This window comes from Sorex araneus, chromosome 4 (assembly GCF_027595985.1).
Source record: "Sorex araneus isolate mSorAra2 chromosome 4, mSorAra2.pri, whole genome shotgun sequence".
Classification (NCBI taxonomy): Eukaryota; Metazoa; Chordata; class Mammalia; order Eulipotyphla; family Soricidae; genus Sorex; species Sorex araneus.
Genome location: NC_073305.1, coordinates 115,943,259 through 115,970,722, shown reverse-complemented (window position 1 = coordinate 115,970,722; position 27,464 = coordinate 115,943,259). Strand labels below are relative to the sequence as shown.

Below are 27,464 nucleotides of genomic sequence, written 5' to 3'. Positions count from 1 at the left end.
AGACTTTATTTACTAACATCCACAGAGCACTGTCAATTGTCACCCGAGTGGCCCCTAAGCACTGCAGGGTCTGAGCACTGAACCCTCAGGCCTTCACTGTCAAAGCAAGCACCACCAAGAGCAGTCCCAGGCCCCCAGAACACTATACGTGGCCCCCTATTAAAAAGCTACCTCAACAGTACAGTAACCAGAGCAGCATCTTACCGGCATGAAAACAGCAATACAGACCAATCAACCAGAGCCCAGAAATAGATCACACATCATAGACAATGCCTTTGGCAGGGGTGGCAAAAATATATGAGAGGGGGGATATTTTCTTCAATAAATGGTACTGGGAAAACTGTCCCCATGAAGAAAATTGGACCCTTACCTGACACCATATCAAACAACATTGAGGAATGGATTAAAGATGTTGGGGCTGGAAAGATAGTACAGGGGGGTCTGGATCAATAGCACAGCAGGTAGGGCGTTTGCCTTGCAAGAGGCCAACTCGGGTTGGATTCCCAGCATCCCATTTGGTCCTCTCAGCACTGCCAGGAGTGATTCTTGAGTGTAGAGCCAGGAGTAACCTCTGAGCATCACCAGTTGTGATGACCCAAAAAGAAAAAGAAAAGAAAAGAAAGATAATACAGGGGTTAAGGTGTTTACCTTGCATGCTGCTGAACTTGGTTAATCCCTGGCACATAGGATGCCTCCTGAGCACTGCTATGTGTGCCCCAAATCTCTACCCTCCAAATAAAAATAAACATAAAATACTTAAATGTTAGAACTGACTCTATAAAACTATTAAAAGGAAAACTAAGAGTTCTGACACTTGTTCAGAACAAAAAAAAATTTATTTATTTTTGATACATCCTCAAAAGAACTAAAGACAAAAGCCAAAACAGATAATGGGATGGTAAGAAACTAAAAACTGCCCGCATAGCAAAAGAAATAACAATGCAAAGAGACAATTTAGAGGGGGCTAGAGCCATAGCACAGCGGGTAGGGTGTTTGCCTTACACGCAGTCGATCTGGGTTTGATTTCCAACATCCCATATGATCCCATAAGCACTGTCAGGAGTAATTCCTGAGTACATGAGCCAGGAGTAACACCTGTGCATTGCCAGGTGTGACCCAAAAAGCAAAAAAAAAAAAGAGAGAAAGACAATTCAGAGAATGGTAGAAAATGTCAAATTATCTAATTTATGTGCTACTCAAACAACTTAATACTAAGGAAACAAATAACTCAATTTTAAAATGAACAAAAAAGGGGCTGGAGAGATAGCACAGCGGGTAGGGCGTTTGCCTTGCACGCGATCGACCCGGGTTCAAATCCCAGCATCCCATATGGTCCCCTGAGCACAGCCAGGGGTAATTCCTGAGTGCAGAGCCAGGAGTAACCCCTGTGCATCGCCAGGTGTGACCCAAAAAGAAAAAAAAAATAAAATAAAAAATAAAAAAAATAAAATGAACAAAAAAAAGCTGAACATACACATCTCAAAAGAAGATACACAAAAGGCCAAAAAGATATAAGAAAAGGTGCCAAGATGGGCACGGCTCTCCAGAAAGCTCAGTCACTCTTAGATTCACTGGCAATGGTCGGTAATAGATGGCTCTGGACTACCTCCTGGCTTAACAAGAAGGAGTTTGTGCTGTCCTCAGTAAAAACGACTGGCCCTATGTCAGCATAATTAGGGACAAATTGAAATCAATATAAAAAGAATTTAAAAACAGACCTCTTCTTTGTACAGCTACCACAGGGGGGTCAAAGAAAGAAACACCAGCCAAGTTTAGTTCGCAGTCAAGCGTACTCTCCCAAACGTTACTTGCCCCACCAGGGACCGTTATTTGCAATTCTGCTGCTATTAATTTTTGGCCCTTGTCTTTTTAATCATTTGGAAAATAATTGTCTCCTCCAGATTAGAACAATTCCTCATGAGAATGATGGTGATGTACGAGCTTGAACCCACCCCCTCATCTCATCTGGAGATCCTGCCCTTGGCCCCCTCCACCAGAGATTTTTATTGCTCCATGGGTAGGAGGGTCCCAGGTCCAGATGAAAGCAGGAAGCAGTTAACAGAAGATGTGTTTCTGATGCCCTCTTAAGACAAAGGAAGGACAAATCCTGCTTGAGAATAAGGGGACATCAGCAGGGAACTGGGAGGGTGTGACCTCACACACAGTCGGTCCCCTCCGCTGACATGCCTCGGTAGGGCTCAGTGTGTGGTTTTCATGTCTGTCAACATCACTGGACTCCAAAATGGCATCCAGAGGTAACTCCTTTTACCCTACAAGACCCACTTTTCTTCGTTTTAGTTTGTTTTTTGTTTCTTTCTTTTGAATTAATTTCTTTTGCAGCACTCCTGGGCCTGTGTTCAGAGGAACCTAAGCAGTATTGGGGATTAAACTACAGTCAGCTGTGTGCAAGACAAGCACCTTACCCACTGTACTATCTCTCCAGCCCCCACTTTTTCTTCACTATGCCGTAACTGTGACTTTACCATGGTTAATGACATGCTTATCTGTGCTATGGCAGTTTACAATTGCTACAGCAATCCCAGGATGAAGCCTTATATAAAGCTTTAAAAAAAAAGTGCAATTCCATTTCTTCCTCTTTTTCTTTTTTAACGTAAGAGTACTGATATTTTTTCAGCCGTTGATTAAGCTGATTGAACTGGGCATGAACTGCACATTAATTTTTTTTAATTTTTTAAATTGGAAATTTGTGAGATAGACCATTACAAAGCTGTTCATAATTGGGTTTCAGTTATACAATGATCCAGCACCCATCCCTCCACCAGTGCATATTTTGCACCACCAATGTCCCCTGTCTCCCCACCACCATCCCTCAACCCCGCAATTTCAGTTCTTGAAAAATCTCTCATTCCTCAGAAAACTTATGAATAATTTCCCCCTACTCTGGATAGAATTACAGATGATCAGAGGCTAGAGAGATAGTTCAATGGGCTGCAGCATATGCTTCGCATGCAGGAGGCCTTGGCTTCCTCCTTGTCTCACCACCTTCAGCAGAGAATTAGGAGTAGCTCCCTTCCCTACCCCTCCCAAGCAAAGTTGGGCATAGCACAAAAAAAAAAAAACAAGCAAAAAAAATATGATCATGGAAAACAGCAAAACTCTCCTAAGGATATCTGCATGGATCTGTCCCTTTTCCACCTCCCATCTGCCCAAGTGAAAGACCCTTTCTACAAAATTTTCTTCCTGCACTATGATGCTTCTCTCTGACTTATACTTTAAGGGAGCACAGACTTCCTGGCCCCAGTAACACAGGGACAGCTCAGTAAATCACTTGCCTTGCAGTCATGAGGCCAAGAGTTTTCTATCCCCACAGCCTTCTACATGCTATTGATCCTGGGGCACTCCTATCTGGGACCCCACAATAGCTCCTTAATAGAGATGCCGTCTCTGGCACACCACAATAAAAAGTGTGCAATCCCCAGGGAGCACCACAACCACGTGTGTGAGCTCCAAGTACCACAACCAAGACCCAAGAGAGGGTACAGGGCTTGCGGTACTTATCTTGCATGCAGCCGGCCCTGGTTCAATTCCGGCACCACATGGTCCTTCGAGCACAGATTCGGGAATAACCCCACACTCCTGGCTGTGCTACTCCAAATGAAAAATACTACTACCAAGTATCAGGGCACTGCGACCAAATATGCAATCCCTAGTTATCACAAGAACAAAAGGGAAGTGAAATATGTGTGAAATATTTTTTTCAGGAGTAAAGCACAGGCCTGAAATGTATGACGCACTAGATCTGATCCCCAACAATGCAAGCCATGGGCACAACAACAAAACCTGCCGCACGATTCAGCAATTCCACAGAATATGGAAACACAAATTCAAAAGCGATACAAACACCGCTAAGTTCATGGCAGTAACTATTCTCATCAATCAAGACCTGGGAACAACATGTGTCCAGAGAGGAGTGGATAAAGAAGAAGCAGTAGAGGTGCTCCGTAGAATACAACTCCGCTATATACATACTAAAAAAAGAAAAGATGAAGTCATGTCTTTTGAGATGACATGGGACTTGAGGTGATTGTGTGAACCAAAGTAAGTCAGAAAAAACAAATCGTGGTTACTAGAAGGGTAAAAGGGACAGGGGATGGGCAGAGGAGCAGAGGGAATAAAGGAAGGGCAGGGGGGAATGGGAGAAGGGGCAGGGTTAGGGGGAATGGGTGCAGGGGCAGGGGAAATGGTTGCAGGGGTTGCATTGATAGCTTGATAGTGGTGAATAGTATTAGAGGTGGTGAATAGTATTAGAGGTATGGTGAATAGTATTAGATGTGGTGAATAAGATTAGGGGTGGGGCAGGTATGTGTATCCATTTAGTAAAGTGTGAAGCTGTGCTCCTGGGATATAGTATTGTAAACCACCAGTAAAAGAATAAACGAGAAGGGGCTGGAGCAATAGCATAGCAGGTAGGGCGTTTGTCCTGCACTAGTGCGGCCGACCTGGGTTCAATTCCCAGCATCCCATATGTTCCCCTGAGCACCGCCAAGAGTAATTCCTGAGTGCAGAGCCAGGAGTAACCCCCTGTGCATCGCCAGGTGTGACCCAAAAAGCAAAAAAAAAAAAAAAGAATAAACAAGAGAGAGAGGGAAGAAGGAAGAGAGAAAATAAAGATAAACACCATTAGGCACTAGCCCACAGACTAGAGCATAGGCCCAGCAGAAGTGAGAGGGAGATTTTAACAGCTGGTAAGGATGGAAGGCAGTGGAGAACAGGAAACATGCGTCTGCAGGCGGGGAAGGAAGCCCAGCCTGGCATTTAGAGCGGGGACACTTGCTGAAAGAAACTGTTGTGTCCTGCAAATGTTGTGAAGAGGTGGAACTAAGGTCACTAGGTACTGTGGGGGCTGCAAACATAAGCTGGAGGCAGAGAGACGGCTCAAAGGACGGCGATCAGACTGTGCATGCAGGAGATCTAGGCCTGATACCAGCACCCCGTGGTCCCCAGGGGACACCTCAATCAAGCACTATGGGGTATGGCCCAAAACCAAAAACATAAATTAGGGAGAAATTCCTTGCCCGTGTTGTTCCACAGTCATGAATTCATGATGAGGCTCACTGTCTCGAACATTTTTACATTAAGAGCCAGGAGATAGGGGCCAGAGCAATAGCACAGCAGGTAGGGCGTTTGCCTTGCACGTGGCCGACCCAGGTTCGATCCCCGGCATCCCATATGGTCCCCCAAGCACTGCCAGGAGCAATTCCTGAGTGCAAAGCCAGGAGTAACCCCTGTGCATCACTGGGTGTGACCCAAAAAGCAAAAAAAAAAAAAAAGAGCCGGGAGATAGGGGTCAATAGTACAGCAGGCAGGGAGTTTGCCTTGCACGCAGCTGACCCGGCATCCTATATGGTCCCCAAGCACCTCCAAGAGAAATTCCTGAGTGCAAAGCCAGAAGGAACTCCTGAGCACGGCCAGGAGTGACAAAAAAAAAAAAAAAAAAAAGCAAAAATAATAGGTTTTTTTTTTTTTTTTAATGAGCCAGAGACAAAAATAGGTGGTCCCTCAAGTAACACCAGGCGTGGTCCCTGAGTATGGACTCAGGAGTAGCCCTGAGCACTGCTGGGTCTGGCGCCCACAAACCAAAAAAGAATTTGTTTTAAAAGTTGGAGTGTAGCTTTGGTGTAGGAGCCCTGGGGCCGATCACCGGCATCATAAGGTGCCCAGGACACACCAGGAGTGACCCCAAATCCCAAGTCAGGTGTTGTCCACCTCAGCACTCCTGGGTGTGGCTCCAATTCGTGCTACTCCCCCAAATGAAATCCATGCCTGCACTCATGTGATCAGTGATGGGAATGAAGGCAAGCTAGGGTAGGGTTGGGGGCATCTCCCGCAGTGCCCAGCAATGAGCACTACCCATAATTCCATGCTTTCTTCCAATCTACACCTTTCCTGCACTAAGTTCTCTCTCTGCCTTTATTTCCTGTGCCACAGAGCAGCTATCACCAGTAACAGCTGGTAAAGATGTGCAAGTGATAGCAGTTCCTATGGGGCAGACGTGCCTGCGGCACCTTGGGGAAAACAGCAAAGTAGCAAGGCCCGCAGCTGATCTCAAGTGGGGCGTGGTAAGTATCCTACATGTTGCTGGGAAGCCTGTATGGGTTCTGGAAGAATCAAAGGCCAGAGCAATCAGGACCTCCAAAGGAAGGCAGTATCACGAGCATCTGCAGAGGAATCATGTTATCACCCAACATGTCGTTTTTCTATTGCACACTGAGCTGAAGGTAGGCCTTGACTCTGACCATCCCTCCATCCCCAGATTCCCAGCACTGTCAGGGAAGCATCGACTCTCTCACGAGTTTACTTCAGGGGCCGGAGCAATAGTGAATTAGTCTGAGACTGCCCTGAGTCTTTGCCAGAGTTAAGGATATTTGGAAGAACTTATAAAAAAAAAAAATCAAGATTGGAGATGTGAATAGATGAGAGGCACAAATATGCACAGCACAGTTCACCCTCCCAGCATGCCCAAGCTTTCTTGGCCACTTTGCTTCATAAAAAAAAAAAAAAAATGGAGTTTGGGCCTGAGCAATAGTACAGTGCATAGGGCATTTGCCTTGCACATGGCCTACTCGGGTTCAATCCCCGGCATCCCATATGGTCCCCTGTGTACCACCAGGAATAATTCCTGAGTGCAGAGCCAGGAGTAACCCCTGAGTATTTCCAGGTATGACCCCAAAACAAACAAATAAACAAAATGGAGGTTGTTTTCATTTTGGATTTCTTGTTTTTGCTTTATTGGATTTGGGGGGCCACACCCACCCAGTGGTGCTGGAATGAGGGGAACCACAAAACACTGGGAATCAAAGCCCAGGGTCCCACATGCACCAAGACCTCTAAACCACCTCCTCACTCCCTGTTACCAGTGCTTGCAAGTGACAAGTGACTGGGTGGGTCCACAGGTGTGTGTGTGTGTGTGTGTGTGTGTGTGTGTGTGTGCATTCATGCAGCAGAAATTGCTGCCCAGTGTGTGTGTGTGTTTGTGTGTGTGTGTGTGCACCCATGCAGCAGAAATGGCTACCCATGGTGCTGAACCCAGCTCATAGTTTCAGCCAAGAACCAGCAAGACCCACAGTCTCTCAGGGGAATCTCACATACATGGATGGACTCCTCCATAAATTTATAGCTCAAACTCTTCACTAAATTCCCCCATAATTTTCATCTGTTATTCTCACCAGAGAGATCACATAGTGGGTAGGATGCTTGCCTTGCACACACCCAACCCACTTTTGATCCCTGGCACCCCATATAGTCCCCTGAGCACCATTAGGAGTGACCCTTGAGCACAGAGCCAGGAGAAAACCCTGAACACAGTTGGTTGTGCCTCCAAAACCAAAAAAAAGAAAAAGGAAAAGAAAAGAGAGTCAGTTATTAGAAGTCCTTGTTTCACATATTATCAGAGTAGAAGCAGAAAATAAACAGCTGCATTCATCTATAAGGGTTCACTTAGAAACTTCAGTGATAACTTCATATAGTCAAAGAATTTTTCACTAAATGATATAAACCAATGCTCCTACAGACACGTTTTTAGAATTCAGTACCCAACACCTAAGATCATAAATCTGAATAGATAAATGCATTTATTTGGATTGGCATAATGCTTTTAGTAAGACAAAGTGATTGAACAAAAGTTACCTTGAAACTGAAAAACATATAAAGCATGAAATAGAAAGTTTCATTTAATGTTTATCTGTTTATTTATTTAACAGAGTTAGGGATCAAGCCCAGGGTCTCACTGAAATGAAGTAGGCACTTTGCACTGGGCTATATCCTAGCTCCTGGAATGTTTAATTTTGATGACAAATAGGCAAAGTAGTTAAGCAATTGTAGGTGAAGACTTTCAGATTAGTTCCCAAAAGTCTAATACGTTTTGCCTGTTCAGTTTATGGCAGCCAGACTCCAAGAGACCGGGAATCTCCATTCTTATAACATTTCCTGCCCCAGAAAATGAGGACAGACTAGCATACACACCTAGGCTGGGGAGATGGCTCAGATGATGAGCATAGCATGTGCTCTGCATGCAGGAGGCCCAGGTTCTGTCCCTGAAACCACATGGTCTCTTGAGCACTGCAGAGAGCAACCCTGGAGCACTGAGCAGGAAGTAGTTTCTAAGCACTGGCAAGTATGGCTCAAAAACAAACAAAAAAGACACTATATCTTTTATCATGGGTTTTTAAATTCTTCCGCTGCAGAAATGAGCTCTCATGCCATAGGTCATTCGAGCTGTCATGTGGAAAGGACCGAAGCCCTCCCACCAACAACCATCACTAACATACTAGTTGTGAGTGAGCCACTTGAGGGTGAAGCTAATATAGTAGTCACTGAGAGGCCAGGCTCTGAAGCTCTCTCTAACAGGGCCACTCTCTGTAGCCTTATTGACACACTGAGAGGTAATCATCACTGCTGTTTTAAACTGTCAAGTTTGCTTTGTTTTGTTTCACCTTGCTTTTGGGCTACACCAGGCATCGAAACTCTCCTAAGGGTATCTATGCATCCCCTTTCCACCTCCCATCTGCCCAGGTGATGGGGCCGGAGCGATACTACAGTAGGCAGAGCATTTGCCTTGCCTGTGGCCGACAATGGCCTTCATGAACGATCCTGACTCGTTAATGAAAAGTTTATATAAATATAGTTCAAGTCTGATGTGAGTGATGTTCAAACTGCCCAGCTACTTTGATAGATAAATGGCAAAAAACATAAAACATGAAATAGAAAGTTTTATTTAATGCTTATTTACTTATTTATTTAACAGGGCTAGGGATCAAGCCTAGGGCCTCACTCAAATGAGGTATGCACTTTGCACTGAGCCTAGTCTAGCTCCAATTTTGTTTTAACTTTATTTTTAATTTAGGGGGGCAACCATACCTGGTGGCACTCAGAGCTTACTCCTGGGTCTGCACTTAGGGATCACTCCTGATGGTGCTTGGGGGACCATATGGGGTGGTACTGGGTTTGGGGATAGAATCTTGGTCAGCCACATGCAAGTTAAGTACCCTACCTGTTGTATTATCCTCCAGATCCATCTAAAATGCTAATCAAAATTAAATGCTAATCAAAATCAAAATTAGCATTTTAGATGGATATAATAGTACCTAAGTATGATATAAAATAAATATTATATGTGCATAATATGAAACAAATGGTATTACACATGTACATATAGATATTATATATGATATATAATATGTTAATAATTGGAGACAGCCATTAAAGAGGAATTTCAGTTAAATGGGGTCATGCTCCAACAGGACTGGTGTCTTTAAAGGGAGACCGTATGGCTGTGCACACATGGGAAGAACATGTGTGTCAGAGTGAGGGCCTCCCGCCATCTGCAAGTTGAGGAAACAGACCTCAGGAAAAACCAACCCTGCCAATGCCTTGATTAATGTATGTGACTTTCAACCTCCAGAACGATGAGGGGAATGACTTCTGTTGTTTAAGCAACTCAACCCAAGCTACTTTGTTATGGCAGGTCTAGTTAACTACCAGGGGAAACGGACAGATTTAAAGGACCACAAAAACAGATGCTGAAGAGAACAAAACATTTGGGGGTGGGGGTTTGGGGCCACACTTGGCGCTGCTCAGGGGCTATTCCTGGCTCTGTGCTCAGGAGTGATCCTTGGCCATGCTCCAGGTTTGTTCCATATGTGGCAAGGCGGACGGAACCCATGCAAGGCAAGCGCCTTAGCCCCTGTACTATCCAGCTCCGCTTGAGGAATGCAATGAAGCAGCAAAAGCGAGGAAAGTGGTTGAGATGAAAAAGATGAAGAGACCCTACTGGCAAAAATTTCACATTAAAGAACTCCTGGAGATACGTGGCCACACTGGAAGCAGGAAAGATGTCATGCAAGAGACGGATCCCAACTTCAAAAGGAGAAGTCCCCTATCACTGATGCAGGAAGTGAAGAAAGCCAACAGTGTCAAAACTATTCTTGTCTATTTTTACAAAGACATGAAGGTTTTTCTTTTTATTGAACCACTGAAAATGATCGAGTTACCAAGTTAGAGACATGAAAGTTTTAATTCTCATAAAGGCTAGGGTTTCACATGATAGTAAGTAAAATACTAATTTTTTGTCGGTCTTTGGGCCACACCCAGCTGTGCTCAGGGATCATTCCTGGTGGGGCTGGAGGGACTATATGAGGTACTGGGAATTGAATCTGGGTCAGCGGCACGCTGGGTGAGTGTCCTACCCACTGTGCTATTGCTTGGGTAATTAAGGTAGTTTCCTTTGCAAGGGGCTGCCCCTAGTTCGATCCCCGTGTTGTTACCTAACACAGAGAAGAGAGTTAGCCCCAGAACACTGCTGAGTATGCACCCCCAAAACAAAATAGATCAAGACTACACAAACAGATGTTTCCAGGGGTGTTGGGCAACATTCTAGTTATTTATTTATTTATTTATTTTGTTTGGTTGGTTGGTTGGTTTGTAGCCATACCCAGCTCTAGTCAGGGATCACTCCTGGTTCTGCATTCAGGGATCACTCGTGCCAGGGCTTGGGGAACCATATGGGGTGCTGGAAACAAACCAGAGTCGGCTGTGTGCAAAGTGAATACCTTACTTGGTGTACTGTCGCGCTGGCCCCAAGATTCTATTTCCTGAGCTGTATGGTAATTACACAGATATTTGCCGTAGAATGATTTGCTTTTTAAAAATAAATGTTTCTGTGACTCAAATCCATGGGAACCGGGAACAAGTCTCTCAGGACCAGTCTGAAACACGGGAACCAGTAGCCACCTTTGTAAGAGAAAGGCAAAGGGAAGCTGCAGAGGTAGGTAAGCAACTTGGCAGCGGGCACAAAGGCTGCTGTCAGCCTGGAAACCAGAGCCTCGGCCCTTCCTGGCAGCCCCATCTGTGCTCCTGGCTTTCACGCCTGCCAGGATCCCAGGGAACAGACTTCCCCTAAAGGGCATCTCTATTGTCCCTTCCCAACAGAGGTCATTCAGCCGCCAGGTCTGAACGCGGAAACCCGGGCTTTTAAGATCCATTACTTAATGCTAGGCAGAAAGAAAAAGACAAAGGAGGAAGCCAACAGAGAATCACTGACCTGAACATCTTTTTTTCTTATTTTCCTGGCCAAGAGACTCGGCTTTGTGTAGAGCAGCAAGACAGTATTGAAACCTGATGAACGAACGTCACTGGTTCAGCGGGCCAGGCTGTGGATTCATCAGATCTAGTTCAGCAACCGTCAATACCTGGCCTTTCCTTTTAGAATCAGGAAGAGAGCATAACATTTTCCTCTCACTTAAATACCCAGTAGAGCTTCTGTGTCTATACAGAGACTATACAGGGTATTATCTGTTGCTTTTTTTTTTTTTAAGGTCATATTCTTTGGAATGGCATGGCTTCTCTCTGGCCACTGGATTAGGAAAAACACTCTCTCACCAATGTATACATAGGTTTCCTGGATACTCACAAGTACACCAGTCTTCACTTGCATATTAACCTCCACCCAATTGAGTAGACTCAGAAATTCAGAGCAAGTACTAAAAATCCCTTACAACTGACTCTCTCCCTCTCAAAGTAAGAGGTGTCCCTGACAGTTGGGGAAATCGAACCAGGGTCGGCCGCGTGCAAGGCAAATGCCCTACCCGCTGTGCTATCGCTACAGCCCCAAAATATTGTCACTTTAGAGGGCAACATTAAAATCAAATAAAGCCTACTTGTCAATTTTCAGAATAATTTTCAGAATAATTTGATTTAGTTTCTCCTCCTCCTCCATTTTTTGGTCTTGTTTTTGTGGAACACATCCTGCAGTCACCAGGAGCTACTCCCAGCTCGGTGCTCAGGAATCCTGGGAATTCTGCAGCCTGTAAAACATGCTCCAGCTATTTGAGCTTTCTCTCAGGCGCTGGTTTTAGACTTGTTGATTCTTTGAATACAATAGGAAGGATGTTCATTAATGGATTTAGGATTTTAAAAGACTGAAATGCATTAGTCATCAAGAGAGGTTTTGGTATATCAAACTACAAAATAATTTTACTTTGATGATTAAAAAGTCTTAAATAAACTATTATTTATTATATCATTCGTGGCAGTGCTGTGTTTATGCAAACTTAAGACCCCTAGAAGCCATCCCTGAGCCATCTTCCTGATCCTACAGTTCTTTTAAAAAGTTGCAACCTTGGGGCTGGAGTGGTAGTACAGTAGGTAGTGGGTAGGGCGTTTGCCTTGCACGCTGCCCACCCGGGTTCTATTCCCAGCATCCCATATGGTCCCCCAAGTAAGGCCAGGAGTAATTCCTGAGCGCACAGTCAGAAATAACCCCTGTGCATCGCTGGGTGTGACCCAAAAAAAAAAGCAAAAAAAAAAAAAGTTGCAACCTTGTGTTGTGATAAATGTTAACTAGACTCATTATAATGATCATTTTGTAAAATAGAAATATAGTGACTCATGATATATAACTGAAATAAGTGATAGCAATTATATCTCCACTTTTATTTTAAAAATACCTGTAATCTAAAAATGACAATAAGAATCAGATGTGTAGAGGGTTGGGCCGGGAATTACAACCAGCTCTGCTCAGGACTTCCTCCTGGCTCTGTGTTCAGGGATCACTTCTAGTGGGTCTCAGAACCATACGTGGTGCCAGGAATCAAAACCTGGGTGTGCACATACAAGGAAAGAATCTTACCCACTGGACTATCTCTCCAGCCCCAAGAATCAGTTTTTAAAAATGTAAGCCTGGGGCTGAGAATGACTCAATGGTAGTCATGCTCTGAACATGTGAGGCCCTGGGTTCAATCCCCAGCATTAAAAAAACCAAAATTATCCAGGATGGGAGAAAGAGAGCTGGTTCAAGAGACTGAGAGTAAGCTTTGCATGCAGGCGACCTGGGAGTAGAGACCCAGCATTGTGTGGCCTCCCCAGCACTGCCAGGAACCACCCCCAGCATGAACTGGAAGCAACCCCTGAAAAGCAACCCCTGAGCACCATGGATGGTGAAGGGGAAAGAAAAAGGAAAGGGGAGGAGCAGTGAGGAGAGCGGAGGGGAGGGGAGGGAAGGGATTCTGGTGGCACTGTAGCACTGTCTTCCCGTTGCTCATTGATTTGCTGGAATGGGCACCAGTAACGTTGCCATTGTGAGACTTGTTGATGCTGTTTTTGGCATATCGAATATGCCACGGGTAGCTTGCCAGGCTCTAGCATACAGGCGGGATACTCTCAGTAGCTTGCCAGGCTCTCGGAGAGGGACGGAGGAATCGAACCTGTGTCAGCGCGTCGAGGCAAACGCCCTAAATCAGTGTCCCTAGATGTCTCCCAACAGGACAGTATTGAATCAGTTATAAGTCTTTCATTAGATGATAAAGTGTTTATTTATACTTCAAATTACAAAATAGCCTGGCTGACACCCAGTCAAACAGGCAGATTTTACTTCAGCAGGGTGGCAAAGTCGAAGAATACTTAAAATTATCTGCTCCTTGGTGCTAAGATGGCACTTCTGCACAGCCACTATAAAGCTAGGATCACACAAGGTACTGAAGAGGTGAGTTTCTTTGATTCCTCCCTTCAATTTTCATTTTTAATTTGCTTTTCAGTGTTAGGTTTTGAGAGGATAAATTCTTCCCCTTTTCCTTGTGGTATACAAACCTAACAGGTGCCAGGGGATTTTGCTATTAGTCATGACTGGTTTTGCAGTTCTTTACTGAGTTTTCAATAGCAAATGGAAGGAAGCAAGGCTTCGGCGAGCAAAGCCATTCATTAAGTGTCACATAACCCAAGATAATACAATCTGGAGATTAAGGAACTTAGAAACCATTAAATTGGCATCCGCTCTGAAAGCATGTATAAAGCACGAGAATTAGGTGCTTCCTCTCATGCTAACTCCGTCTGCCATTACTTCACCTTTGACTTAAAAAAGGAGAGAACCGATGACCAGAATGCTAATTTTACTTTAATTAAATCCACTCAGCATCAAGAGGCATACAGAGGTCTTAAGTAAAGCAGTGGCACTCTTTTTTTTTCCTTTTTGGATCATACCCAGTGTTGCACAGGGGTTACTCCTGGCTCTGCACTCAGAAATTACTCCTGGCTGTGCTTGGGGGACCATGTGGGATGCTGGGAATCAAACCCAGGTTAGCCACGTGAAAGGCAAACACCCTACCTGCTGTGCTATTGCTCCAGCCCTAGCAGTGGCACTCTTGAAAGCCTCACTGACAACTTTCTTTCCTATCCTATTTGGAAGTGGAGCAACAGGTGGCTCTATGTGAGTTGAGCGGGAATGACAGATCTCCAGGAGAAGCCCCAGCCTGTCTCTCTGCATGTGCACCCCAACACTTCTGCCACTGCTGATTGCTCCAGATTCCCTGGTGGGTTCCAAGCACACCTCTCTGACCAGCTGGCTTCAGGTGAAGAAGGGTCTAGACACTTCTCTCCAGATGGGACTATCCCTGAATCACAAAAGATAAGGTGCCACAGGGATAGGAGAAAAGTACATTAGAAATCTGTGGTGCTTATTAAACGTGCACCTCCTGGGACCTACTGAATCAGAAACTAAGTGATGGCCAGAAGTTGAATTTTGATAGATTTCTCAGATGATTCTTAGGGCATGGAGAAGTATTCACTTAAAAACCCTTGTCGGGGCCGGAGTGATAGCACAGTGGGTAAAGCATTCGCCTTGCACACGGTCAACCCAGGTTCTATCCCCGGCATCCCATATGGTCCCCCAGCACCACCAGAAGTAATTCCTGAGTGCAGAGCCAGAAGTAACCCCTGAGCATCGCTGGGTGCGACCTAAAAAGAAAACAAAAAACAAAAAACCAAAAAAACCAACATTCCTTTTCAAGGGCCAGGAAAATCAACCCTTCTTCAAGGGCCAGAACATCAGTACAGTAGGTAAAAAAGCATTTGCCTTGCCTTTTGATCCCTGCACCACCTATGGACCCTTGAGGACTGCTGGAAGGGGTTACCAAGCACCACATTGTGTGGCACCAAAGCCTCCACCTCCATTAAAAGAAACAAATAGGGGCCATAGAGATAATACAGCGAGTAGGACTTTTGCCTTGCATGCAGCTGACCCGGGTTCAATCCCCAGCATCCTAATTGGCAGCATCCTTGAACACCACCAGGAGTAATTCCTCAGTACAGAGCCAGGAGTAATATCTGAGCATCACCAGGTGGGGCCCCCAAGAAAATAAAGAAATAATAAAAACCCTTTTCACAAAGATGGTGCCAAAAGCAGAGAAGGAAAACCTAGCCTCCCAAAGCTAAAGTCAAAGCAAAAGCTTTGAAGGCCAAGAATGCCTTTGAAGGCATCCACAGCCACACAGATATCCACACCTCACCCACCTTTCCACCACTCAGGCCTCTGCAGCTGAGAAGGCAGCCCCGGTCTCTGGGGAATGACACCCCAGGAGAAACCAGCTCGACCCCCTGACATCATCCAGTTCTCTCTGGGTGAGTCAGCCTCAGAGAAGCTGGAAGTCAGCAACGTACTTGGGCTCACTGTGGAGGTCAAGGTAACAAGCACCAGATGAAAGAGGCTGGGAACACCGGAAACCAAACTGAGTGGTGAAGCCGGCTGACGGGAACGGGACTCCAGGATCCCTTGCAGAGCGATTTGAAGATGAATGCCAGAGGCCAGAGGACTTGGATCTCAGCTAAAGGATAGCACCCCAATTACTGAACTTTCAGCAAGTGAACTTTTATTTTTTTTTCTTTTTGGGTCACATCTGGTCATGCACAGGGGTTACTCCTGGCTCATGCACTCAGGAATTACTCCTGGCAGTGCTTGGAGGACCCTATGGGATGCTAGGAATCGAACCCAGGTCGGCCACGTACAAGGCGAACGTCCCACCCACTGTGCTATTGCTCCAGCCCCTGAAAATTGACTTTTTGAAAATCATGATCTTCTTTGAAAAGGGTTTTCTTGTGTCAAAAACGAATTTCTGCCCAGTCATCCTCTCAAATTATCAGAGAAAAATTTTAAGTTCAACCAAGGTAAGATGAATTTTTCCACACTGAGAAATATTGAGGGACTGTCTGCTCCATTTACATTAGAAATGGAGTTTAAGGCAGTACAGTAGGTTCAGCGTCTTCTATTTCTTCCAAGCTCAAACCTTTTCTGGATATTCTAAGGGGTTAGTGATGAGACTGTTGGATTTGAAGATATACTTAATGATCCATCACAGAGTGGACTCATGGGGAACCCACACTTTATGGTGGAACATAAGCTCTGTTTACTGTAATTCAGTGTGTCACTGTGGATGAAAAGAGAGGGCCTACCTAGTGTCAAGTGTCATCTTTTTATTATAATTTGATGTATACAACATTAACATTAATAGTTCTAATACCTTTTTTCTTTTTTTCTTTTTGGGTCACACCCAGCGATGCACAGGGGTTACTCCTGGCTCATGCACTCAGGAATTACTCCTGGTGGTGCTCAGGGTACCATATGGGATGCTGGGAATCGAACCCGGGTTGGTCGTGTGCAAGGCAAACGCCCTACCTGCTGTACTATAGCTCCAGCCCCCAGTAGTTTTAATACTTTTTTTAAAAGAAAGAAAAAGGCTGGGAAGATGCTTTGGGACAGGGATGTGGTCAAGGTGCACCCCTGATTAGACCCGAGGGAGACAAAAGGCACATGTTCAACTGACTCCTGACTAGGATACCTTGGATGTTACCAACGAAATTAGGATCAGATGACTAATTAAAAAAAACAATCATCTGCATACATTTACTGGTCTAATGGAGTAAAACAGCAAGCTACAAGATAAATTTGGTGACTTATTCAACACTATCCAAAAATCTAGGGGCTGGGTTAGAGAATTGGCAAGTGATATGGTGTATAAGCCTCTTGCTTTGTGGTACATATAGTTCCCTGAGCACAGCCAGTGTGGCCCCAACAAATAAACAAAGAAGTGTAGGAGAGATAGTACAGGAGGTAAGGCACTTGCCTTTCATGTGGCTGATACTGATTTGATTCTAGGCGGAGCATTTGGTCCCCACACTCACCCCCACCCCCAGGATGGCCAGATGTCATTCCTGAGTACAGAGCCGAGAGCAGCTCCTTACCACTAACAGATGTGGTCCAAAAACTTAAAAATAAATGAAATGAATAAAATAATATAAAGTAAAATAAAATCAACATTACCTACCCGTTAGGTCTTTTTTTTTTTTTTTTTTTTTTTTTTTTTTTGCTTTTTGGGTCACACCTGGCGATGCACAGGGGTTACTCCTGGCTCTGCACTCAGGAATTACCCCTGGAGGTGCTCAGGGGACCATATGGGATGCTGGGATTCGAACCCGGGTTGGCCGCGTGCAAGGCAAACGCCCTACCCGCTGTGCTATCACTCCAGCCCCCCCGTTAGGTCTTATCTCCACTGCGATGGTAAGAACTGTGTGCCAGAGAAACTAAGGCCCAAGGGAGAGCACATTTATTTCCTCTCCAACCAAGTTACACTAATTCTAAATCTAGTGAAGGGTTTGACAGGCTCCTTCTGTGAAACACCTCAGAGTAACAGGACCAGCTGCTGTGGGCCACACTGTCTCTGTGAGAACTGCACAACTCTGCCAGCACTGTGCGTAAGCTGCCATAGGCAGGGCAAAGTGAATGAGGATGGCTGTGTGCCAGTCTAGCTTTACTTACAGGCAGTGCACACCATCAAGAGGCTGTACATTGCCACCCTGAAAGCCGACTGCATCTTTTCTCTTCCTTTCTTCCTTCCTTCCTTTTTTCTTTCTTTCTTTCTTTCTTTCTTTCTTTCTTTCTTTCTTTCTTTCTTTCTTTCTTTCTTTCTTCCTCTCTCTTTCTCTTTTTCTTTCTCTTTCATTCTCTTTCTCTCTTTTTCTACCTTCCTTTCTTCCTCTCTCCTTCCTTCTTTCCTTTTTTTCCTTCCTTGTCTTCCTTCCTTCCTTTCTGTCATCCTTTCCTTCCTTCTTTCCCTCCCTACCTCCCTTCCTTCCTTCCTTCCTTCCTTCCTTCCTTCCTTCCTTCCTTCCTTCCTTCCTTCCTTCCTTCCTTCTTTTCTCTCTCTCTTTTTTCCTTCCTTTCTCTCTCTCTTTCTTTCTTTTTTCTTTCTTTCTCTCTTTCTCTCTTTCTTTCTTTCTGTCCTTGGACCACCCCCAGCAGTTCTATGGGGCTACTCTAGGCTCTGTACTCCACGGCTGTGCCCAGCGGTACCCAGAGAAGCATACAGTGCTGAGAGTCAAACCTGGGCCTCCCACTGAGCTCTCTTTCCAGTCCTGATCTACTGCGTCTTTAATTCCAACATAAGCATCATGAAATAAAACCTTTATGGAAAGTAAACTTTAGGATTGAGGGGCCAGATTATATAGGGGTTGAAGTGCTTGCCTATATCCAGCTAACCCTAATAGAATCCCCGACACCATATGTAGTCTCCTGAGCCCTGCCAGGAGTAATCCCTGAGCAGAGCTTAGAGTAAGCCTTGAGTACCACCAGATGTGCCCCCAAACATAAATAAATAACATGACACAAAACAAACAAAAAGTAGGAATTAAAGGGTCTAGAGGGATGATGCAGGATAGCACAGGAGGTACAGGTAAGACTCTTGCTCTGCATCCAGCTGACCCCAATTCAACCATCATCACCACCTATGGTCCCCTGAGCACTCCCAGTATGGCCCTACCTAACCCCAATATAAAGAAAAACTAGGAAAAAATATTAGTACTTAAAATAAGGCTAGTATTAATTACTACAACTGCCCAATATCAATTGATAAATGATATTAGTCTAATTAGTATGTTAGGCATGTGTGTTAACATATTAGTATATATTAAGGCTCGGTCTTCTCCAAGACTCCAGTTGATTAACATGATTTTTCTTTTTTGCTTGTCTTGGGTCACACCTGGAGATGCCCAGGGGTTAGTCCTGGGTCTGTAGTCAGGAATTACTCCTGACAGTGCTTGGGGGACCATATTGGGTGCTGGGGATCGAACCCAGGCCTGCTGTGTGCAAGGCTCTACCCATTGTACTACTGTTCTGGCCCCAGGATTTTTCATATGATCTCTTATTAAGCCCTCAAAAATGCTCCATCTGTAACAGCCAGATGCTGGGTGGAGCCAAATAACACTCTTCTAGGCACAAACAAGAGAAATAGGTCGAAATCACAATTTTAGTTTCCTTTAAGAGCAAATAAGTAAGACTGCTACAGACATATCCCAATTGTGAAATATATTCCATGGTAAGGATTGCTTTTATTTAGAGGATAAAAAGTTTCATGCTAACTATTACCCACTGTCTGGAGTAGATTTAAATTGTTATGGCAACACTTGTGAAGCCAATGAGACAAGCATATTCTTGTTCCTTGGTAATCTTCCTCCATTCCATCTCTCTCAAATGTACAATTCTGTACATGGTTGGATGACTCTGAGCAAATCAAACAGGTTTCATACCCTAATGCACGTTCACACCGAAATGGCTTAATCCCATTTTTCATTGGCTCACGTGGCACTTGTTATAGTTATTACCTGTTGTGAAAGTCTTGCCCGCTCCTTGCCATATAAAAACCTAACACTTTATAATATAAAGCCTTGGAAGGTAAGAGATAAATTGTAGAAAGGCAGTTAGACTTTATCAACCAGTTGTTTATATAAGAGATGACCACGTAGCCACCAAAGAATGCTGTTTCCCCTCCCAAAGTAAATGATCTTCTTGGAAGCAGTGTCCAGCTAAGAACTAATGTTCCAGCCTCCTTAAATTGAGACAGGGCCACGAACTTGCTTCTGGTCAATGAAATGTGAGCAGAAATGACCTATTACATTTGGGGGAGGGGAGCCAGTTCTTCTGCTGGGTTTGATCACAGACACCATTTGGTCCCTGGAGTTCTGCCAGGAGTGATCTCTGAGCCACATTCAGTGTGGCCCACCCACCAGCCCCATGAATAGTGTTCAATCCCCATTTTACAGATGAAGACACTATGCATATAGAGTGCTAGCAGATAACAGGTGGCAAATTCAGGCATCAAAGCCCATAAAAATGGCTCTGAAGTTCTTAGCTTCTCCTCGCCACTGTGTGTGTGTGTGTGTGTGTGTGTGTGTGCCCTCAACACGCACACTCAAAGGTCATAGACAAGTATCCAACCCAAGCCTTTTGTAGTAAAAGGATGTGCTTAGTCCACTGAATTCTCTCTCCAACGCTTGAAGCCCATCTTAACCAAAGATTTCATCTAAGCATCGATGGGGCATATATGAAATATTCTAGTGGATTCACATATATCTACTCAAATAGTCTGCTCTTGGTACTTGGATATTTAACTACATACAATATGTAAATGGCATATAGTGATTCCCAGCCATCAATTAAAACTGGGTTGAATTCAGAATTTCATACTAGGATTTACAGTTCACTCAGCATTTTCTAAAGAAAACTAAGCTTGCATAAGGACCAGGTAGATAGCTCAAAGGACTTTGCGTCAGGGAGACTCAGTCACTCCCTGGCACCACATGGTACCCCAAACACCACCAAGGAGTGACCCCAAGGGGAATAGCCTCCAAGTACTACTGAATGTGGCCCAAAATAAAAACAATAAAGGAAAAAAGGTAGCAGAGCAAAGGCAAAACACAACTCACTGTAGCCTTGTCTCATGATGTAGAATGTATTTGTCTATTTATCTCATTTTTATCCTCAATTAGATTTTTCAGTATTATATATACATATATATGTGTGTATATATATATGTATATATATATATATATATATGAAACCAGTCTAACCCAGTCCCTGTCAGGGATCACTCCTGGCAGTGCCCAGGGGACCCCAAGTAATGTTGGGGATCAAACCTGAGTTCTCTGCATGCAAAGACATACTCCATTGTTGAACTAGCTTTTCAGGCTCCCAGATATTCAAATTTTATAGCGGAAAATAAAATTCTCAACATTAGGAACCAAAGAAAACAGAGTAAATTTCTCTCTACCACACCTTCCCCCGCTCCCCTCCCCCCACCCCACCCCCTGCCCCGCCCTGTTTCTTTCTTTTTTTTTTTTTTTACAGTTCTGGGGTTTGAACCCAGGATCTTAGAGGGAAGTCTGTGCTCTGGTGCTGAGTGACACCTGGGGTCTCATGTTTAGCAATATTCATGTCCACTGGCAGACCACCCAGGGTGTTGGTACAGGCTTCCGGTCAATAAGTGGCTGAAGCAAGCATAATGAAAAGCAGCAGCTACATTCAGGGAACATCGCGAGTGAGTGGAAGGAAATATCCTAGGCCTTCACCTGGGCCCATGTCAAGAAATGAAAATGAACATTCCAACGACGGTATGAAAAATCAAGTGCCACAATGTAAAGCTTGCTGTTTGAAAAGAATAAATCATTCGAATTACTGTATTATTGATTTGTTAAGATGGGGATTGCAAGCACTAGCTATTCTTAGATAGGAGGAATAACATATAACTATTTATTATGGAACATTTATTTAGTATCATTTTACCAATCATAAAACAGTTACCATCTCTTGAAACCGCTTTTCATCAGATCCTTTACAGATGCTTTAAGTATTTGTCTAGTATCATATACAGACGAGAAATCCCAAGGGTTGCTCCTTTTCATACAGAAGTTAACTGCATGTAACTTCAGACAGACTCCTTCCCCTTGGTAACTGTTCTCTCTCCAGTAAGGGGTTTTATTTTGTACCACACATTCCCAAACTGTACACAATGCATCTGGGGTGCCAAAAGGCAACTTAGGGCCAGAGCAGTAGTACAGCTAATAAGGTGTTTGCCTTGTATGTGGCCAACCTCGGTTAGATCCCTGGCACCCTATACAGTCCCCTGAGACCACTAGGAGTGATCCCTGAGCACCACCAGTTGTGGCCCAAAACACCAAAAATAAATAATAAAATAACAGGAAAAGAAGAATCTGGTTTAAATCCATTTTTAAAGGTCATTCTCAGTCCATTCAACCCTTCCAATCCAGGCAATGTGCCTTGCAAATTTTTTTTTTAAGTTTCTAAAATACATGCACATGGACCAAAGAGATAGTGAAGGTTAATGCTTGCTTAATGCTTGCTTTGCATGCAACCAACCTGGGTCCCATCCCCAGCACTCCATATGGTCTTCCCAAGACTACCAGGTGTAAGCCCTGAACACAGCCAGATGTGACTCCACCCCCAACAACAACAAAAAAAGGCACAAAAAAATAGTAAAACTCATGCATGCAAATTACTGTTTATCCAAAGCTAAGGGACTTGAGCAAAGCTTCAAAATTACAGCTTCTAAGCCTTGCTAGAAGGGACTGGCTGCCCTACACAGACAGAACATGCCCTCAGGGCTATGCCAAGGAAGGGGCGGATCAGCAAAACAGCCTCCTCCTGGCATGTAAAGACTTTCAGTATTTGGGGTCAGCAAGAGAGCTCCAGGGGCTAAGGGCATGCACTGCAAACAGGAGGCCTGAGTTTGACCCCTGCCTGACCTCTGGCATGCAGGGTCCTCCGAAGCACCACTAAGTGTGACTCAGTTTTTAAAGTTTCTGAGGTTTTTTTTTTTCTGATTTGCATCTTACTCTCCAGAGCTTACTTTTTTTTTAATATATTATTTTTTTATTAATGAATCACCGTGAGGGTACAGTTACAGATTTACAGATTTTTGTGCTTGTGTTTCAGTCATATAATGATCAAGTACCCATCCCTTCACCAGTGCCCATTCTCTTCCACCGATGACCCCAGTATCCCTCCAACCCCCCCTCCCGTCCCCCCCCCACCCTACCCCACCTCCGTGGCAGGGCATTCCCTTTTGTTATCTCTCTCCTTTTGGGTTTTGTGGTTTGCAATGGAGGTATTGAGTGGCCATCATGTTCTATCTATAGTCTACTTTCAGCATGCCTCTCCCATCCTGAGCAGGTCCTCCAATCACACTTTAGTTGGTGGTCCCTTCTCTATCTGAGCTGCTTTTTTCCCCAGCATGTGAGGCTGGCTTCCAAGCCATGGACCAAACCTCCTGGTACTTATTTCTACTATTCTTGGGTGTTAGTCTCCCATTCTGTTGTTTTATATTCCTCAGATGAGTTCAATTCTTCTATGTTTGTCTCTTTCTGACTCATTTCATTTAGCATGATACTTTCCATGTTGATCCACTTATATGCAAAGTTCATAACTTCATCTTTTCTGACAGCTGCATAGTATTCCATTGTGAGGATGTACCAAAATTTCTTTAACCAGTCATCTGTTCTCAGGGGCAATGAAATGAACAGAACCTTTCTCAAAGAAGAAATACGAATGGCCAAAAGGCACCTTCATCGATAATCATCAGGGAGATACAGATCAAAACAACCATGAGATACCACCTCACACCACAGAGACTGGCACACATCCAAAAGAACAAAAGCAACCTCTGTTGGAGAGGATATGGAGAGAAAGGGACCCTTCTACACTGCTGGTGGGAATGCCGACTAGTTCAGCCCTTTTGGAAAACAATATGGACGCTTCTCAAAAAACTAGAGGTTGAGCTCCCATTTGACCCAGCAATACCACTTCTGGGAATATATCCTGGAGAGGCAAAAAAGTATAGTCGAAATAACATCTGCACTTGTATGTTCATCACAGCACTGTTTACAATAGCCAGAATTTCAAAAGCTTACTTTTAAGTGAGTAAGAATTCTCCAGATTGCAATAGACTGGCTTGTTTGGAACATCCCCTCCCAGAATTTTTTATTAATATTATTAGATATTCTGTGTGAAAAGCAAGGGGGAACTTACCCCCAAAATCCAGACTAGTGGGGCTGGAGCAATAGCACAGCGGGTAGGGCGTTTGTCTTGCCTGCAGCCGACCCCGGTTCAATTCCCAGCATCCCATATGATCCCCGGAGCACCACCAGGAGTAATTCCTAAGTGCATGAGCCAGGAGTAGTCCCTGTGCATCGCTGGTGTGACCCAAAAAGAAAAAAAATATTCAGACTGGTGGCTTCTTTGCGGGGGAGGGAGTGATGAGAGGGAGAAGTCCTCTGCGGCTCTCCTGGGGAGAGTCCAGTTCTGCAGTCAGGGGCCCTGGACTTGCATTGCATTCTCATTTAAACTGCATCTCCAAGCAGCATACAGTCTGCAAGTGTGCTGCTCTAGGACCTACAAGGTTCTGAGCCGGAAGTGCATCTCATCTCTAAGTGGAGCTGGCTCACAAGCTGACTGCTTTGACTGGAGTTCACTTGTACCCGCTATCCGATGAGGTCAAGGTCACAGGGGAAGCTAGACACCATGCTAGTACCAGTCCCCTCCTCAGCTCTCTCCTCCCATGTTTCTCACACCTGGCAGTGCTTCCAGGCTTACTCAAAGCGCTGCTCAGGGGTCCATATGCTCATTGGTGATAGAAGCTGGGTCCCCAAGGCAAGCACCTAAACCCCTTTCTTTACCTTCTCTTCTCTCCAGCTCCCTATGCTTTTTTTTCTTATATATACAAAATTTTGATAGTTTACCTTGTAAGTTGGGCTGGAGCGATAGCACAGCAGTTGGGCGTTCGCCTTTCACGAGGCCAACCCGAGTTCGATTCCTCCGCCCCTCTCGGAGAGCCCGGCAAGCTACTGAGAGTATCGAGCCCACACACAGAACCTGGCAAGCTACCCCTGTGTATTGGATATGCCAAAAACAGTAACAATAAGTCTCAATGAGAGATGTTACTGGTGCCCGCTCGAACAAATCGATGAGCAACGGGATGACAGTGATCTTGTAAGTTAGGCATAGTAAGAAATTAAGAAAACTATTAATTGGGGCTGGAGCAATAGCACAGCGGGTAGGGCGTTTGCCTTGCACGCGGCCGACCTGGGTTCGATTCCCAGCACCCCATATGGTCTCCCAAGCACCACCAGGAGTAATTCCTGGGTGCATGAGCCAGGAGTAACCCCTGTGCGTCGCTGGGTGTTACCCAAAAAAAGCAAAAGGCAAAAAGAAAAATACTTATAGAAATGCCATGATTAATGCATAGAATGCAGAGTGGTGGAAGCTGTCACAATCCTGTAGGGATTTTTTTCAAAATATCTTACTGCAGGTACCATATCCAGAGCAGTGTGGACCATGGAGAGCCAAGACCTTGGAAAGCAAAACCTCAGAGAAGGGGTCTCTTCTTTACAGACTCTTTTTAAGAAGCTCTGAAAAGCTAACAGGTTTAAGCACCACGTTAACTTTTTGATACCACCCACAAAGATATGTGAGTTGTTTTCTGATCTCTGAAAAGACAGCCGGGACTGTGACAGCTTATTGGCAGAGCAATAATCCCAGTGTGTCAGGGCCTAGATTGATTCCCCACCACCACCACCACCACCACCACCACCACAGTGAACAGTGGGCAGCAGGAGGTTTAAGGTGCTTGTCTTGCTCCAGCCCACCCTGGTTCGAATCCTAAGCACTACCAAGGGACCGAGTACCACCAGGGATCACTCCTGAGCACCAAGCTGGGAAATGCCCCAGGTATAGCCCCCCGACAATATATATATATATATATATATATATATATATATATATTTAAATTAAAATAAAACTAAAATAGACCAGACAATCCCACGACCTTTTGAAACATCTCCGGGGACTTAAGGGGGAAACTTGGAGTCTATATGTGAGAATTTACAGCAAAGAATGTTTAGTGCCAGACGTGCACCTGGGCCTACTTACACACCGACTACACACGCCAGGAGATGCACGCTGGGGCTGCACCCCACCCGGCGGGGGCAAACGTTCACAACCCATTTGACAATGTGCAAGCTCCACTCTCATTGCAAATAATACGCCCCTCCACCTCTACCTCTGCGTGCACCCGCACAAGCTCTCAATCCATTGGACGGTAAGCAAGCTCCAGTTGCAAATAATCCGCCCACCTCTCCGCCTGGACTCTCACCTCAAGTGTGGGTGATCTGGCGCCCGAATGCAAAGTCCCGGGGGAGACTGTGAACATTTCACCAGCCTAACGCAGCTAGAGCGGGTGTCAGCGCGCGGGCAGCCGCAAGCTGCACCCCTTTGCAGACCTCAGGGGATTGGGCAGGAAGGTGGGAGGCGGTGAGTCTAAACCTTGTTACCCGGCCTGGGACCGCCGGGGCCGCATAGGGACCGACAGGGACACCCCCCCCCCCTCCTTCTTCACATCACAGGCCCCCGCACCTACCCCCACCCCCACCACTTTCTGTTAACTCTTTTGAGTTCACTGACGCAAAGGGGGCGACAAAAACAAAAAGAAGTTTTCTACTCCCCCTCCACTAAGTTTTCTTTTCCTTTTTTTTTCTTTTTTAAGGAGGAAACTGAGGCAGAGCGATGGGAAGAAGCGTCGCAGGACACCCCTCACTCCTTCCTCCCGGCTCTGATTTCCCAGGAGGCCGCAAGCAAGGGAGCAAGGAGCCTGGTGCGGGTCTCTGCCCCAAAGCAGCACACACAGAGAGATCTAGGGGATCCGGAGGGTGCAGCACCCCCCACCCGCACCCCCCTCGACCTAGCCCAGTACACGGGCTCAGAAGCCCCGGGGGAGAAGCGGTCCAGGGATTAGAGGGGTGGACAGGGGACCCCTCCAGGGACCGGGAGGGGCAGCTCTGTACCTTGCTTTCGCGCACCGGACGTCCGCGCCGTAAGGAGATGATGCTGTGTCGGGGGGAGGGCGAGGGGCTGCGAGAGGGACCGACTCCCGCTGGCTCCGGCGGGCCCTGGGCCTCGGCGCTGCCCCGCGCCGCGCCTGCAGCCGCCTGCACGCCCCGAGCTCCCGCGGGTTACCTGTGGCCCAGCCCGCCCCGCCCGCACCTTCTACACTAGGCACGCAGCGCCGCACAGCGGCCGGCCCGGGTACTGCAGGGCTGCTAGGCCCGGTTCCCAGGTGGGCCGCCCCGCCGTGTCGCCCACCTCGTCCCCCATCCCCCGTCCCGAAGAACTGGAGGAAAGGGGGCTGCCGTGGAGGTGGGGCTTTCCTAGGAGTGGGTTCGACTCCAGGCACTGTGATCGCCCAGCACGAAACTGGGAGTAGTCCTTGAGCAGTGCAGGGTGTGGTCCCAGTTTTTTTTTTAATTAATGTTATTGTACTAAGGTATGAATGAATGAGCCGGAGAAACGTGGCAGGTGTTCTCCCAGGACCTTTATCGGAGGAGAGGAGAAACCATCACCCCCTAGTTCACTTACCTAGGGTCCACCTAGGCGGACACTGAGCAAAGACGGTGAGGAAGGTGACAGATATTCCGTGGAGAGCTGTAGGGCTGGCTAGGAAAGGAAGTCTTTATTCCCAAGTTTTGGTCGCTAAGCTTGTTGTACCATCCCACCAGCAAAAGCATTGAGCATTTCCTGACGACAGACAAAATAGACTTTATCCTCACGGTGATTCACTAGGTAAAAAAAAATTTTTTTTTAATAAATAATTAAATAAGGGCTGGAGCAATAGCACAGCGGGTAGGGCGTTTGCCTTGCACGCGGTCGACCCGGGTTCGAATCCCAGCATTTCATATGGTTCCCCGAGCACCGCCAGGAGTAATTCCTGAGTGCATGAGCCAGAAGTAACCCCTGTGCATCGCCGGGTGTGACCCAAAAACAAACAAAAAAATAAATAAAA

The 27,464-nt window shown here is 45.6% G+C and overlaps 1 protein-coding gene and 1 pseudogene across 3 annotated transcripts in view; one reads left to right on the top strand and one right to left on the bottom strand.

The window, feature by feature from the left end:
• ANKRD6 (ankyrin repeat domain 6) overlaps positions 1–26,629 on the bottom strand; it is a 197,444-nt gene extending 170,815 nt beyond the window's left edge. Inside the window, exon 1 of one of the 3 annotated variants that reach the window (XM_055136194.1) lies at positions 26,470–26,629. The gene's annotated coding sequence lies outside the window, so the exon portion shown is untranslated. Of the gene's footprint in view, positions 1–370; positions 390–25,781; positions 25,801–26,469 lie in introns of those variants that run through there. The other 2 variants (XM_055136196.1, XM_055136197.1) reach the window with 2 other exon arrangements.
• On the top strand, positions 15,582–16,199 carry LOC101545569 (proteasome maturation protein-like; annotated as a pseudogene).
• Positions 26,630–27,464: the final 835 nt, after the last annotated feature.